Source organism: Oryx dammah, unplaced genomic scaffold (assembly GCF_014754425.2).
Source record: "Oryx dammah isolate SB20612 unplaced genomic scaffold, SCBI_Odam_1.1 HiC_scaffold_7, whole genome shotgun sequence".
Lineage (NCBI taxonomy): Eukaryota > Metazoa > Chordata > Mammalia > Artiodactyla > Bovidae > Oryx > Oryx dammah.
Window position 1 is genome coordinate 15889972 of NW_024070191.1, and position 15069 is coordinate 15905040.

A 15069-nucleotide genomic window follows, 5' to 3' on the forward strand; every position below is an offset into this window, starting at 1 on the left:
GCCAGGCATGTGTACAAAACAGGCATTTTTAGGGGAAATGTGAACTTAAGGACAACTTTCATATGACAGGATATTGCAAATGAAATAAGGGCAAACATAAAGATATGCTTCTGAGGAGTCATAACAGCAGTAACAAGGAAAGTGAGAGATTCAGGGAGTTTACAAAGTAGGTCCAGATGAGTTCTCGAGGGTAGCCTTATACTATGGTAGATTTCTTTCGAAAATATGTACAAAAATCTTGCTGCCACTGTCACAGCACTTGAACCTAACATCTAATATATTTACAGGGCTATTCCCCTCCCGATACTGCCAGTGTGAATTCTGGTCCCCTTTGGCATGGGAGTGATAAAAGGATGCCATAAGGTATGGAGAGATTTGTAGATTTCTAAGATTTTTCTCTCCAGAACAATGCAATTTCCTAAACACTGCAGCTAGTCATGTTCCAGCAAGACTTCAGTATTGCTCAGATGACAGGTTTGTGTTCCCTTCTCAAGTGAGATGCTGAGTGTGATGTGGTTAGGCTGAAAGGGATTCGTGCAAAATAGGATATGGGTTGATTATAGAGCTGAGAGAAATTTGAGTTGGAATGTAGTTGGTGATTGTTGTGCAAATTTCTGTTAGATGGTTGAAGCAAAAAACGATGGCAAGGGAGCCAGAGTTGCCCCTTGGTATTAGAGTGATCCCTGGGAATTTGTCATCAAGTGGAGGATGGTTTTTAATTCTAATTTTACCTGTGTGAGAGTGGTCAGGACATGTTATTCTGCTCTTGACCAGGTGATGATATTTATAAGCCATGTCTACACATGATCCAGTCTCTCAAAATCACGTTAAAAGGAAACACTAATCTGACTCCAGAAGCTCTGAGGTATCATTTTTGCTTTTCACTTTCTTAACAAGTCCAGCCAGGCCATTTCACTCTCTCCATGACCCAGGATGTTTTACCATAAATGCTTTCAAATATAATCTCTTCTTTCAATATTAGACATTCATGAAAACCACACATCACAAAAGTAAAAATGTCCTGTGCCTTCATGCCACTTTGCTCCTCTGTTTCACTTGTTCCCCCCGACCTCATAAGCCTCACTCAACACACTCTCATGCACCGTGTCCACCACACCTCAGTCACCAGACCCTCTGCCCTGTGACATTTCAGCATTCTCTTGCTCTTGGTACAGCTCCTGGGAAAGTGCAGTCTCACAGGCAGCCTGCTGTTTGGATTGGAGCTACAGAGAAGAAGTCAAGAGACGGCCTTTCAAACAAGAATCTTTGGAATTCAGGAGAGAAAGGCTGTGGATACTGGCATAGTGATAATTTCTTTTTTTTCTACTGCATTGTTATTATGGCAGTAACATTGTGCAGACAGCTTTGGGAACTGGAGGATGAAGCCAGAAGGTAGGGGGAATAGAGTGTTCTTGGGATACGTGGAAAGCGTGTGCTATTGTAAAATGCTCCGGTGAGTGACAGAGCAGCCTGGTTGATTTGTTTGTTGGTTATACAGCACCTCATGTTTTATTCAGGAGTTCACTTAAAATATTTAGTCTTCATGTTTATTTTTTTTAAGGATTTTAAAAATATGTATTTATTTATGGTTGCACCGGGACTCTGTTGCTGCATGTGGGCTTTCTCTAGTTGTGGCGAGTGGGGCTGCTCTTTGTGGTGGTGCCTGGCTTCACACTGCCGTGGCTTCTCGTTGCAGAGAACAGGTTCCAGAGCACAGGTTTCAGCAGCTGCAGCATATGGGTTTCAGTAGTGGTGATGCACAGGCTTAGTTGCTTTGCAGCACGAGGGATCTTCCTGGACCAGGGATCAAACCTCTGTCCCCTGCATTGGCAGGCAGAGTCTCATCCACTGGACCACCAGGGAAGCCCTGGTCTTTATCTTATAAGGAGAGATAACAACCTGAGGCATGAAATTTCGTTTAAAAGAGGACTGAAGGGAACATCCTAAAACTAGGTGAGTTACGATATTCTGTGGTTAAAAAGCCGTGACTCAAGAGTATTTCTGAAGGTCCGGTATGAAGAAGGTCATCTTTCAAATGACATTTATATTCACAGGAAGAATCTCATGGATAGAAGTTGATCAATGAAGAAATCTGAGGATAAAGATGATCAGAGGGACAGAGAGATGCAGAGATAGAGAAAAGAACTAACCATGGGGAAAAAATGGCTTCTAGATTCCTAAATCTGTCCCAATAGCAACATATAATTTGACCATTAAAAAATAATTTAAAAAATAGCTTAGAAAAAGCAATGTGGACAAATGCAATTTTATAGAACATAATTTCACTGAAAGCAATTTAGTTAAAAGCAAGTTGGTCAGCAGGTCATTTTGGCTGAAATGATGATGGGCTTTAAATCGGAATTCCTAGACACTGCTTTTTTTTTTCTTTTTTGTATATTTGGTGCACCTTGGGACATTTTGCAGACCTTCATATATCATTACATGTTCTTTTCCATTGATAGGTATTTTTCTACTTTTTTATCTTTTAATATTTAATATCATTTCAGTCATGTTCTTTCATATTTAACCAATCATTTCACCTTAGTCTCAATCTTTTTGTTTTCATATTTCAAATTCATAATAAAACTATTTCTGCACACTCTGTTTAAGTTATGAAGACGTTCAGTTCAGTCGCTCAGTCATATCCGACTCTTTGCCACCCCATGAATCACAGCATGCCAGGCCTCCCTGTCCATCACCAACTCCCAGAGTTCACCCAAACTCATGTCCATCGAGTCGGTGATGCCATCCAGCCATCTCATCCTCTGTCGTCCCCTTCTCCTCCTGCCCCCAATCCCTCCCAGCATCAGAGTCTTTTCCAATGAGTTAACTCTTCGCATGAGGTGGCCAAAGTATTGGAGTTTCAGCTTTAGCATCAGTCCTTCCAAACACCCAGGACTGATCTCCTTTAGAATGAACTGGTTGGATCTCCTTGAAGATGTTGGAATAAAGTAAATATCATTTGGTAAACTACCTGAATAAATTATTGTAGGTTACAAAATAATGGTATGATCGCAATTTTGCTAACAACTGAGATACAAATATTTAAATAATACATAATAAACATACTTTGTATTTAGAAAGCAATTTGTACAGATAATTAAAAGGTTAATAGATAATTTGGATAGGTAAGATTATACAGCTTTGTGCTTCCTTTTATATTTTTCTATTTTAAAATGCTTAAAAACTTGTATTTTTGAAATAGAAAATGATGTTTTTCTATTTTAAAATAAAATATACATTTCTCTTTAAATATGGAAAAATAGGAAAAGAAGCCAATAATCATTAATTTAAAAAAAATGAAATTTGAAGGATAGAATTTTTCTACATTGAAAATAATAGTTTAAAGACAGTTATGCCTATTCTGTTTATCTTACTCTGTTTTCCTTTTTGTACAAGGGGAAAAAAACTTAAGCGATTTTTTTTTTTTTTAAGTAAGCCCCTTTTGTTTGCTATTTGAGTTAATCTACTGTCAGTAAAGAATCTGCCTGCCAATGCAGGAGACATGAGTTCAATCCCTGGGTTGGGAAAATCCCCTGGAGGAGGAAATGGCAACCCACTCCAGTATTTTTGCTTGGGATATCCCATGGACAGAGGAGCCTGGTGGGCTACAGTCCATGGGGTCGCAAAAGATTCAGAGATGGCTGTGTGACTGAACAACAACAACGTTTCTCCATGAAAGCTGAAACAGTGGGCATTATCTAGAATGGGTTAGAACTATAGGTAAAAAATAATGAAATAAGCAGATAATGCCTCATAATTGCTATTGCAAAATTAGAGAAAGATTTTGCTTAGAAAACTACAGGAAAAATTCAAACTTGTAGCAACATGAAACAAAATAGCCTAAATAAATTATGGTAAGGTAAAAAAAACAATGCTATATAAATTTTACTGACAAAACCTCAATATTTATATATGATATAATACACACTGCATTTTAGAAAATGATCTGTACAATATTACAAAGGTCAATAGGTGGTTGCACAATATTTAACAAAATATTTAACAGAGTTCTTATATGTATTAATTTTTGCACAAATTGTTGAGTTAAATTGCTTATTTCCAACCAAACAGAATTCAGCCAAATTTAAGCAGTTTTTTCCTACCAGCTACATTATTGATTGTATCACATGTCAGGCAGTCCTGGGATACTAGAAATCATAGCTAAAGTTTTAATCTGGAAAACAAAACTTCCACAATCTGATAGAGCTAACTGAACTGGGAAAAGACAGAGTGCATGGGCATGAGAATTGACTAGAGGGACATATTGAGAAACACATAACTGAATTTAAAGGAATCTTCTGGATGTGTTCTGTAGATTGAAGAATGGTGTATGTATTTTCTAGGCCTTTCTTTCCCTTAGAGAAAATAAAATGTCCAAGTATCTTTAGTACATACTTGCTCACTTCTGTTACAGGAGGCATCTATAAGGATATTCACACCAGGATGATCTAAAACATATTCATAGATTGATGTAAATATTATAAATTGTCATCACTAAGTGAATGGTTAGATAATATCCTAAACTATATAAAAAATACTCCTCTGTGGCAGCTGAAAAAGCAATGCTTCCGTATTTATATTTTTCAAATAAAACATGGAAACATTTTAAGACCTATTATTATGATAAAATAATTTTGCATAAATATTTATGATTCCATTTATATTGAAACAAAGTTATTCTAAATTATGTAACATTTTATCCATTTATGAATAAATCTGTTGTTGTTGTTCAGTCACTAAGTCCTGTCCAACTCTTTGCAACCCCATGGACAGCAGCACTCCAGGCTCCTCTGTCCTCCACTATCTCCTGGAGTTTGCTCAGATTCATATCCGTTGAGTTGGTGATACTATCTAACCATCTCATCCTTTGCCACCCCTTTCTTTTGCCTTCAATCTTTCCCAGGATCACGGTCATTTCCAGTGAGTTGGCTCTTTGCATCAGGTGGCCAAAGTATTGGGGCTTCAACAACAGTCCTTCCAATGAATCCATCTATGTAAATGCATAAAAAAACATTCTAAAGTTACAAAGTACACTGCTTTTATTCTTTCTGGGGAGGGAAATGAAATTGGTAGCAATAGTGGAGGGTTTGGAATTTTACCAAATATATTTCAGTATTGTTTGCATTGATTCTAAATAAATATATTTTTGTATTGCTAGCAGATGTAGCAAGTATAGAAGACTTGAGTAGCTCAAATAAATGAACTAAATGGAAGAGCATTAAATCTTTTAAATATTTTAAATACTTAACATCTAATTGAGTCTTCGAAGTGTTACCTCTTCTGAAAGATATAACCTCCCTACTAACCCACAACACACACCACAAGGAGGAAAAGGAGAAAATAACATTTATTGAAAATCTACAGCAGGTTCAGAAATTTCTTATGCTTACAAAGGTTTGTTTCTTTGCTACTAGAAATTCTGTCCCTAAAACTACTTAGGTTAAGGAGCCTGCCTGCCACTGCAGTAGATGTAAGAGACGTGGACTTGATCCCTGGGTTGGGAAGATGCCCTGGAGGAGGGCACGGCAACCCACTCCAGTATTGATGCCTGGAGAATACCATGGACAGAGGAGCCTGGTGGGCTAGGTTCATAGTGTCACAAAGAGTCGGACACAACTGAAGCAACTTAGCACACACACACAGGCTAATATTAGGCTTCTCTGGTGTCTTAGACGGTAAAGAATCTGCCTTCAGTTCAAGAGACCCAGGTGCAATCCCTGAGTTGGGAAGATCCCCTGGAAAAGGGAATGGTTACTCACTCCGGTATTCTTGCCTGGAGAATCCCATGGACAGAAGAGCCTGGTGGGCTACAGTTCATGGGGTCACAGAGAGTTGGACAGGACTGAGCAACTAACACTTTTCAGGCTAAATATTACCATAGTATTTCTACGTTTTAGACATGAACTGAAAAATGTTAGAATTTTCATTGAGTCAGAAAAAGAATTCTCATAAGCATTTCTTTTGTATGACTTTTCTCTTGAAAGTGTTGAGTGATGACCATTGCTAATGAATTAGGACGTAATGGCTAGCTAGTTGGAGTTTTCTTTCAATGATGAATACATTTAAGTATCTCAGGTTGATGAATTCTTGTCTACGTATGCAAGATGGATTAGTCAATTATCCAATAAATCAGGGTGATAAACCTATTACAGAGTAAAGATGGGGGTGAGCGTTATTTCTAAGATTGATGGCTTATATTAGTAAAATTTACTATCTTCTTAATTTTTCCTGGCACAGGATAACCAAACAAATACTTTTCTTAATGGGTCAGAGTCTTGCCTATGGAAAGCCCTCAATGAATATTTGTTGCACAAAATTGAACTTGACGTAGAGATGTTTTCAAAACATGCTGTATTCACCTAAAATGTTATCATTTTGTCTATTTTATGTACTACTACTATATTTACTCTTTAAAAGGTAAAAAAAATATATACATTTTTAATGAATTAGTCAACAATTTTTGAACCAGAAGATAGAGAACAACAAATCTATGGAGGAGGCTCTTGAATGGTTTGCTTCAAAGTTGAACACTAAATGGACAACAACAACAAAAATCCCTAGGCAGCATCTTCTACACAAGCTCCCCAGAGACTCTGCAGTTTGAGGGTGCCTGACTGGCTTTTGCATTGCTCACATTTTCCTCTGTATCAGTGTTATACAGCTAATCACATGCATCTCAAATCGAAAGGGGGTATTCTTTTCTCCCAGCCTTTTCCAGGGTGCACCACTATACCATCCTTATCTCAAAGGGAAGAGAAAACCCAAAGTCTTCCCAAAATCAATGGGATTCATAAGAGATTTAACAGAGTTGCTGAACAGAGGATTCAAGGTGTTAAAGTCAATTTTATTTTTATATATTAGCAAATAATGCTTAGGATTTGCTAAATAAAAGATAGCACATACAAATGCAGCAAAAATGTGTCATAAGAATAAAATGAAAAGCAATGTATGAGTCTCTTATGAAGAATAGAATGATACTAGCTGAAAGAAATCAAAGAAGACCTAAATAAATGAAAAATTAGACCATGTATATTGATAGGGAGAGCTCAGTATCATAAATCTGTCAGTTTTCCCCCAGATTGGTCCAGAGATTCTTGGTACTGCCAGTAAAATTTTCAAAATGGTTCTTTGGAACCAATATGACTTAAATGTAAGATTAAAACAGAGCAAGAAAACAAGCAAACTGGACACAGTATCAGCCACACATTAAAACTGTAGCTAAGAAAAGTGTAAAGAACATATAAAATTGAATATATAAGCAAACAACCCATTAGAACAATATGTAAAAGCACGAACAGGCAGTTCAGGATAGAGGACTCGTTAATGGCTCAGTCCAGTTCAGTCGCTCAGTTGTGTCCGACTCTTTGCGACCCCATGAATCGCAGCATGCCAGGCCTCCCTGTCCATCCCCAACTCCCGGAGGATACAAAAAAATGTTACTTAGGAATCAGATGAATAATGATAACATCACAGTTAGTTGCCATTTGACCCAACCTTCTGGAATAATTTTTAAATCTAAGATTATAGGTATTTGGAAGATTAGGTTCTCATTAATATTGTTAATCTCATTAATCTCATTAACCAGTAGTTCTTCGGGAAAAATTTTGACTTTACCTAGTTAAAGTATATATGTATATTACCTAAAAACAGCAATTCCACTCTTTGGAATATACTTTAAAGAAACTTTTTTGCTATATGTACCAGAAGATATGTACAATAATAATCATGACTGTATTTGCACAAAAGCAATAACTGGGAAGCAACTCTTTGTCTTCTAAGAACAGAATAAACAAATTAGATTCCCAAATTTATGCATGCAGCTCAAAAGGTTAATATTGAGAAATAAAAGAAAATCACACGAAAATCACACAAATCTCCACATATATTGTGCTGTGATTCCATCATTATAAAAGGGGAATTAGGACAAATCAAATAGCATACTGTTTAGTAATATTTTTACGTAACTATAAAAAATCAACAGAATAACAAGGTTATGGTAGCTAAGTAGATATTTGTCTCACCGTTCTTTAAATATCATATATGTTTTTGACATATATTTAAAAATAATGTGAAATAATGCTAAAAAAATTAATGAAACTACAACATGAATTCTTTTGTTGGCAAGTTATATTGAGAGAGTTGAGAAGTTTTCTCCTCTCTGTTTTTAATGTTTAACGTTAAATATAGACTCATGAGGGCCTCCCTGGTGGTTTAGATGGTAAAGAATCTGTCTGTGATGTGGGAGACGTGGGTTTGATCCCTGGGTGGGAAGATCCCCTAGAGAAGGGAACAGCTACCCACTCCAGGATTCTAGCCTGGGAAATTTTATGGACAGAGGAGCCTGGTGAGCTGCAGTCCGTGGGATCGCAAAGAGTTGAACACGACTGAGCAACTAACACACACACAGACTAATGCTTGGTTAAATTACTTACATATTGTTTGGTTAAATTACTTAAATATTGCCTTTTCAAGCTTCCTTGACTGCTTGTTGTTAAAAACTCACAAATTTCTATTTTTATGTCATTTCAATGCTATATATTAGCATATTCCAAAAAACAGTGAGTTACTGTTGGACTTACACTTGGTTTTCCTGTTTTAAAAAATATTTTATTTTAAAAAAAGCATACTATAGTGTAATCGGAGAAGACAATGGCAACCCACTCCAGTACTCTTGCCTGGGAAATCCCATGGACAGAGGAGCCCGGTAGGCTGCAGTCCATGGGCTCGCGAAGAGTTGGACAGGACTGAGCAACTTCACTTTCACTTTTCACTTTCATGCACTGGAGAAGGAAATGGCAACCCTCTACAGTATGCTTGCCTGGAGAGTCCCAGGGACGGGAGCCGGGTGGGCCGCCGTCTATGGGGTCTCACAGAGTTGGACACGACTGACGTTGACTTAGCAGCAGCATAGTGTAATACCAAGTCATTTCAGGCAGGTGAGAGGTGTGCGGTGGGTTAGTGGCTGGACTTCCTGGAAATGAGCAGATCCTAGAGTATGTTAGGTGAAGATGCTGTTCACAGAGGAAACTTGTGAGATGTGTGGGTTCCCTGTTACTCCCTGAAACAGTGAGGAAGACCCACGCCAGGTGGCCTGGAATGGTGGGAGGTAGGACAGAGAGCAGACCATCAACCAGATGGACACTGTTCAGTATAAACTGAGCCACTGACTCCAGGCACCAGTCTGGATGGGCCATTATCGCACCTCGTGTTACAATGTATCCAGTTTAAAGATGGAGGGTTCCTTGGTGGCTCAGATGGTAAAGCAGCTGCCTGTAATATGCGGGAGACCTGGGTTCAATCCCTGAGTTGGGAAGATCCCCTGGAGAAGGAAATGGCAACCCACTCCAGTACTCTTGCCTGGGAAATCCCATGGATGGAGGAGCCTGGATGCTACAGTCCATGGGGTCGCAAAGAGTCGGACAAGACTGAGTGACTTCACTGGTTCAAAGAGAGAAGACAAAGCACAGTAACTGCAGAATAGACACTGAGATCTTTGAGGCTCAATCCTTCTTAATGTGGAGAATTAGTGGTTGGGTGAAGCCACCCTGCAAAGCCTGGGTCATCGAACATCAGCAAGCTTATTTTTAAGTTACTATTTTTTTCACTGTGACACATTTGACTGGAAATCACTGCTTGGCAAAACAGCAAGTCATACATTGAGCTACAAGTAAAATATGCCAATCTTTTTTTTTTTTTTACTATTTTATAAAGAATTCACAGCAGAAGAAATTACTATCACTGATTTGGAGGAAGAATGATAGGGAAAACACATTATGTTGTGGATTGACTAATCTTGACAGCTCTTTTATTTTTTTTTTTAAATTTCATTTTTCAATTTTATTATTATTTTTTTTACTTTACAATATTGTATTGGTTTTGCCATACATCAACATAAATCTGCCATGGGAGTACACGTGTTCCCAATCCTGAACCCCCCTCCCACCTTCCTCCCCATACCATCTCTCTGGGTCATCCCAGTGCACCAGCCCCAAGCATCCTGTATCCTGCATGGAATCTAGACTGGCAATTCGTTTCTTATATGATATTATACATGTTTCAATGCCATTCTCCCAAATCATCCCACCCTCTCCCTCTCCCAGAGTTCAAAAGACTGTTCTATACATCTGTGTCTCTTTTGCTGCCTCGCATACAGGGTTATCGTGACCATCTTTTCTAAATTCAGCTCTTTTAAATGCAAGAAGAAAGCATTATTGCTGGGACAGCTTCACGGAGGTCTTTAGCATGTAAAGAAAGCATGCGAGGATTAACAGCAGTTGGGCTAAGACTTGGGAGAACCAAGGAATTACGAGAATAAAAAAGAAAAACAGGTAAGAAGTCTCTCCTATTTCATCTGAGAAGCTCGGAATGGAATACCTTCTCTTAGATAACGGGAGAGAGCAGTTTGATGCCGGCAGAAAATGGTACTAACTGCTCATTACTTTTAACTGTGCAATTTAAATACTCAGGTGCATCAATGGAAGGAAGATTTAAATAGCGAGCTTCATTGCTATTTGCTCCTAAAAGAAACTGATCCCAACAGATTACTGCTTTTCATTTAAGTCAACGTGGGGATGAACAGCAGTTTTGCAGTTTGAGGAGAGGGGCATGTGGGAGAATTGAAATGTGAACAAAACAAGTTGGGCTTTCTTTTATTGTTTGTTGGTGCTCTGGGAATCCTCTGCAGCTTTGTCTCTCGTGGTTGCTTAATAAATAAAAATACAGTACATAGGCTACACACTTGGGGGGTGATTCACAGAATGGCACTGGTTCACCTAAGGGACCCTGCCTGGCTTAATCCAGGGAGCACATCTTCCGAGCATCTGGAACCACACTGGCAATTTCCCCATAGGCCATGGGCTTGAGTTGTTTTGCTAATCATTTACACAGACCAGCTGAAATTATGTAGCCATCTGTATTCTTACACACTGAAATTGAGTAAAATGAATATACAGTCTTGAAAGCGTTCATCCTTGATATCCCCTTCACACTGATTTTTATACTTTTCAAACAACTGTGGAGTCTGGGACACACTGAACACTGCTCATCCAGGGAGCCCATCCATCTTCATTTGCTTTGCTGCCCACCACTCTGCCTTCTCAGTACTGTCCCTGCAAACTGCCATGGACACTCTAAAACTGCTGGGCAAGCAGCCTCCAGAGCGAGGCTGCCTGGGTTAAAATCTCTAGTTTGTTATCTGCTGGTGATGGCAGGCAAATGGCTTTGTGTCTTGGTGCCTAATTCCTCACCTTGACAATTTCTAAGGAAAAGAATATATTCTTTTTTAAAAAATTATTTATTTGGCCATCCCAGGTGTTAGTTGCAGCATGTGGGATCTAGTTTTCAAACCAGGGATTGAACCCTGGCTCTCTGTATTGGGAGCATAAAATCTTAGCCACTGCACCATCAGGAAGTCCCAAGAATACATTCTCATAAGATCACCATGAGAAAGGAAATGAACTCAGCAGGTTGCTTTGCATGTACCAAGTACTCAATAAGCAGTGGGCATAATTAGCAACATAGTTATTTTATTCCAGCCTAAAGGGAATCATTTACTTCTGGCAGGTAGGACTCCCTCAATCAGGATGAGTGTCAGCTATTAGTGACATAAGAAACTAGAACTTGGAGGCCAAAGTGTTTCCCGGAGATGGGAGGTAATCTCCAGGGGAGGTGCAGAATATGGAAACTCTTTAGATAGCATTCACAATATCGTGATCATGGTAATGTTATATGAATGCCAGGTTATATTTAACTGAAACTAGAGTGGGAGAAAAACTGACAAAGGAAATTAAAGACAGATGACTCAAAAGCAAGCATTACCTCAAAGGGCAACGTTATGTAAAAGATACATTGATGTTTTAGGAACCTGGAAGTTTTGGTAGCAAGGGGTAGAAGGCAGCATATCACAGGGTGAAAGGATTTCTTACTTTGGCAGAAAGGCAGTCAGTATTATATGAAGAAAAACAGTTGAGTCAAGTTATTTGAGGTCATAAGGAAAAATCACTCAAGTAAAATATATTTTGCAAACAATATTTATGAGTTCTAAAGGTGTCAGTTCATTTCTGGACATCAGCTAATGAAATGGCTGAGACAAGACAACTGGATTTTTTTGATGATGCTTTGAGAAAGATGGTTTATTTGATTGCTAGAAATTAAATTTGTTAATAGATTTGCCTGGCTTGAAACATATATGCTATTCTCTATATAATTTAAAAGATTTTAGTTGAGTTTTGCATACTAATAGAGGAGAAGGCAATGGCACCCCACTCCAGTACTCTTGCCTGGAAAATCCCATGGACAGAGGAGCCTGGTAGACTGCAGTCTATGGGGTCGCTAAGAGACAGGCACGACTAAGCCACTTCACTTTCACTTTTCACTTTCATGCATTGGAGAAGGAAATGGCAACCCACTCCAGTGTTCTTGCCTGGAGAATCCCAGGGACAGGGGTCCCTGGGGTCACACAGAGTCGGACACGACTGAAGTGACTTAGCAGCAACAGCATGTACTAATAGGGATGTTAAATGAAAATGCTCAACAATTATGTAGGAAGAGTTTTATCTTCAATGTTGTTGCCTATCATTGTCATCATTATCCCTCCAGAATATTTATCTTTGTGCAAATTGCAGTTGTGAGACAGGAGAGGGACCCCAAGAGAAGCTGGTCTTCCCTTCCACTTTGGTGATCTAGTTCCTAATATTTCACCTGCCCATTGGCTCTAATGCATCCAGATAGAAAGTTATTTGATAGAATTAGGCTTTGCCCTTCTAAAAATTTAGAAGCTTCTTTACAAATGCAGTTCACTCGGTGGGCAGCAGAAGTTGGCCAAACTAAGAACAGAAAGTGTAGTGAGTACTGATTCAAAAGAACACTCCCCTTCGGACAGGTAGAGCTATGGAAGCATTGAGGATGAGAAGCCAGCTCCAAAGGAAGAGAAAATAGAGGCATGGTATTTTGAGCATGCGTCCTGAGTGAAGTAAGACATGTATATATTCAGTTTCTGACTTTGACATTTTCCATTTGGGTAAATGGCCATGGGGGAGTTCATTGAATAAACTAAGCTTCCTAGTTTTCCATGTGAAAAATGAGGATTTCCGTTTTTGTTGGGCGCATCCTGAAATAAATACTTACCAATCATCATTATTAAATAACTCATTAAATTATTTATAACATGGCTTACTTTGCAAGAAGTACGGTAGACAGCGGTAGGCTGAAAGTATGTATGGCATGGATATAAATACTTTGATAATGTGAAAACAGTGGAAAGGAAATACAAATTCAAATTCACAGCAGTAGTCAAATAACAGAAGACCACTGGAAGACGCCTATGCAGCCTTCAGGCAGGCCTGTAGCTTTCTAGACCCACTTCATGCTGCTTAGGGGTCTTGACTGGCTACATCCTGGCCCTAGTTAACGTGTGCTCCACTTCCCTGGGCTGTGCTGTCGCTTCTCAAGCTCTAGAGGACAAATGCGCTCACATTAGTATCTGACTAGCTTTACATTTCTCCTAGAAACTGTTCTGAATTTTCAATTTGGTGTCAACAATTAAAAATCAGTTGGATTTCTTTCTCTTCAGGCATTTGTTTCTGGTAAGGCCATGAATAGGCACATTTTAAGGCTTTTTAGATGAAAAAGCAAAGAAAAATTATAGAAAGAGATTAAAAGTCCACTTTAATTTTCTTCTAATCTTCTTGCCTTTCCCTAGTCCTCCTCCTGCTCGTTCCCTCCCCTCTGCAGTTAACGAATCACTTATCAATTTACTTCTCAGGATCTTGAATGTCTTAAATGAACAAACATATTCTATCAATCACAGTACTTGGATAACCAAATGTCCTTTTTATAGTCACCCTAACCATAGCTTTGGATTTAATTGTACTGAAAATCCTATCCCACTGAATTAAATATCACACTTCAATATCAACCCTGCACTGAAAGCTCTGATCTTGAATTGGTGTAATTTTAACCTTCTGAGAGAGCTGCTTGGAGTGGAGTCTCTAACCAGCCAGGACATGCTTTGACTTTCAGAAACCTTCTTTGAAGGGCGTTTGATTACTTTCAGGGGTTAGAGCTGTCCTTTTGTCCTGACAAAGCTCACTTTTCCATTCTTGCTGCCAAAATTTTTGACCATTGTGGGATTTTCCAAACCATTGCTTGGAATTTAAATTAAAGGTCTTAGGCAATTTCAGCTTTACAATGCCATGTAACAGATAGAACGGAGGTTGAGACAGAATTCTGCCAGTGAGCAAGTTAGGTCAGATCTGCACAGCTATGGGTGAATATGGATAAAACTGAAACCTTTGGGTTTTTCCACTTCACTATTACTTTCTAAGTCTGCAAAAAAGGCAGAATCTGTCTTCCTATTGCTGGGAGAAAAATTATTCTAGAATTTTTTAACAGCTTCACAGATCCTCAGAGTTTTTAGGAAATACAGTGGATGTTTGATTAATTTGTGGGGGCTTCCCAGGTGGCCCAGTGGTAAAGAATCCGCCTGCTAATGCAGGAGATGAAGGTTCAATCCCTGGGTGGGGGAAGATCCCCTGGAGTAGGATATGGCAAACCATTCCAGTATTCTTGCCTGGAAAATTCCATGGACAGAGGAGCCCGGAGGCCTGCGGTCCATGGACTCTGAAAGAGTCAGACGTGACTGGGTGACCGAGCATGCACGCACTTGAGTTTAAAACTTGAATCACAGTATTCCCTTCTTAATACATTGAGTGGAAGTAACTCTATAGGGTCAATTGAAACTTCCTTTATAATTCTTGCTTCCTTAATGTCTCACCTCAAAATATCTCTCTACAGTTCTTTCCCCCCTGCTCAAAGGCTGAGTTGACTGATGACTAGGTCAAGGTGGGAGTAAGATTATAGAGGGCTTACTTACTTTTCTTCCTGCCCCGTCCCCATTCCCCACAGCCCTGAGGAACATGAAGAGAATTGCTGGAGTTCAACCTCTGAAATCTGAAAAGCTACAGGACTAAGGGGCCAGAATAGAGGAAATTACGAGTCAGAGAGCTCCTCTAATGAACAGAGTTTGGGGTGCGGGGGTGGAGTACGGAAGGGCGGCTCCGGAAAAAC

At 39.1% G+C, this 15069-nt stretch overlaps 1 long non-coding RNA gene across 1 annotated transcript; it reads left to right on the forward strand.

Moving 5' to 3' along the window:
• Positions 1 to 292: 292 nt before the first annotated feature.
• On the forward strand, positions 293 to 10763 carry LOC120865753. The gene is made up of 3 exons (XR_005721498.1): positions 293 to 474; positions 6712 to 6832; positions 10157 to 10763. It is a non-coding gene; the product is annotated as an uncharacterized LOC120865753 (long non-coding RNA).
• Positions 10764 to 15069: the final 4306 nt, after the last annotated feature.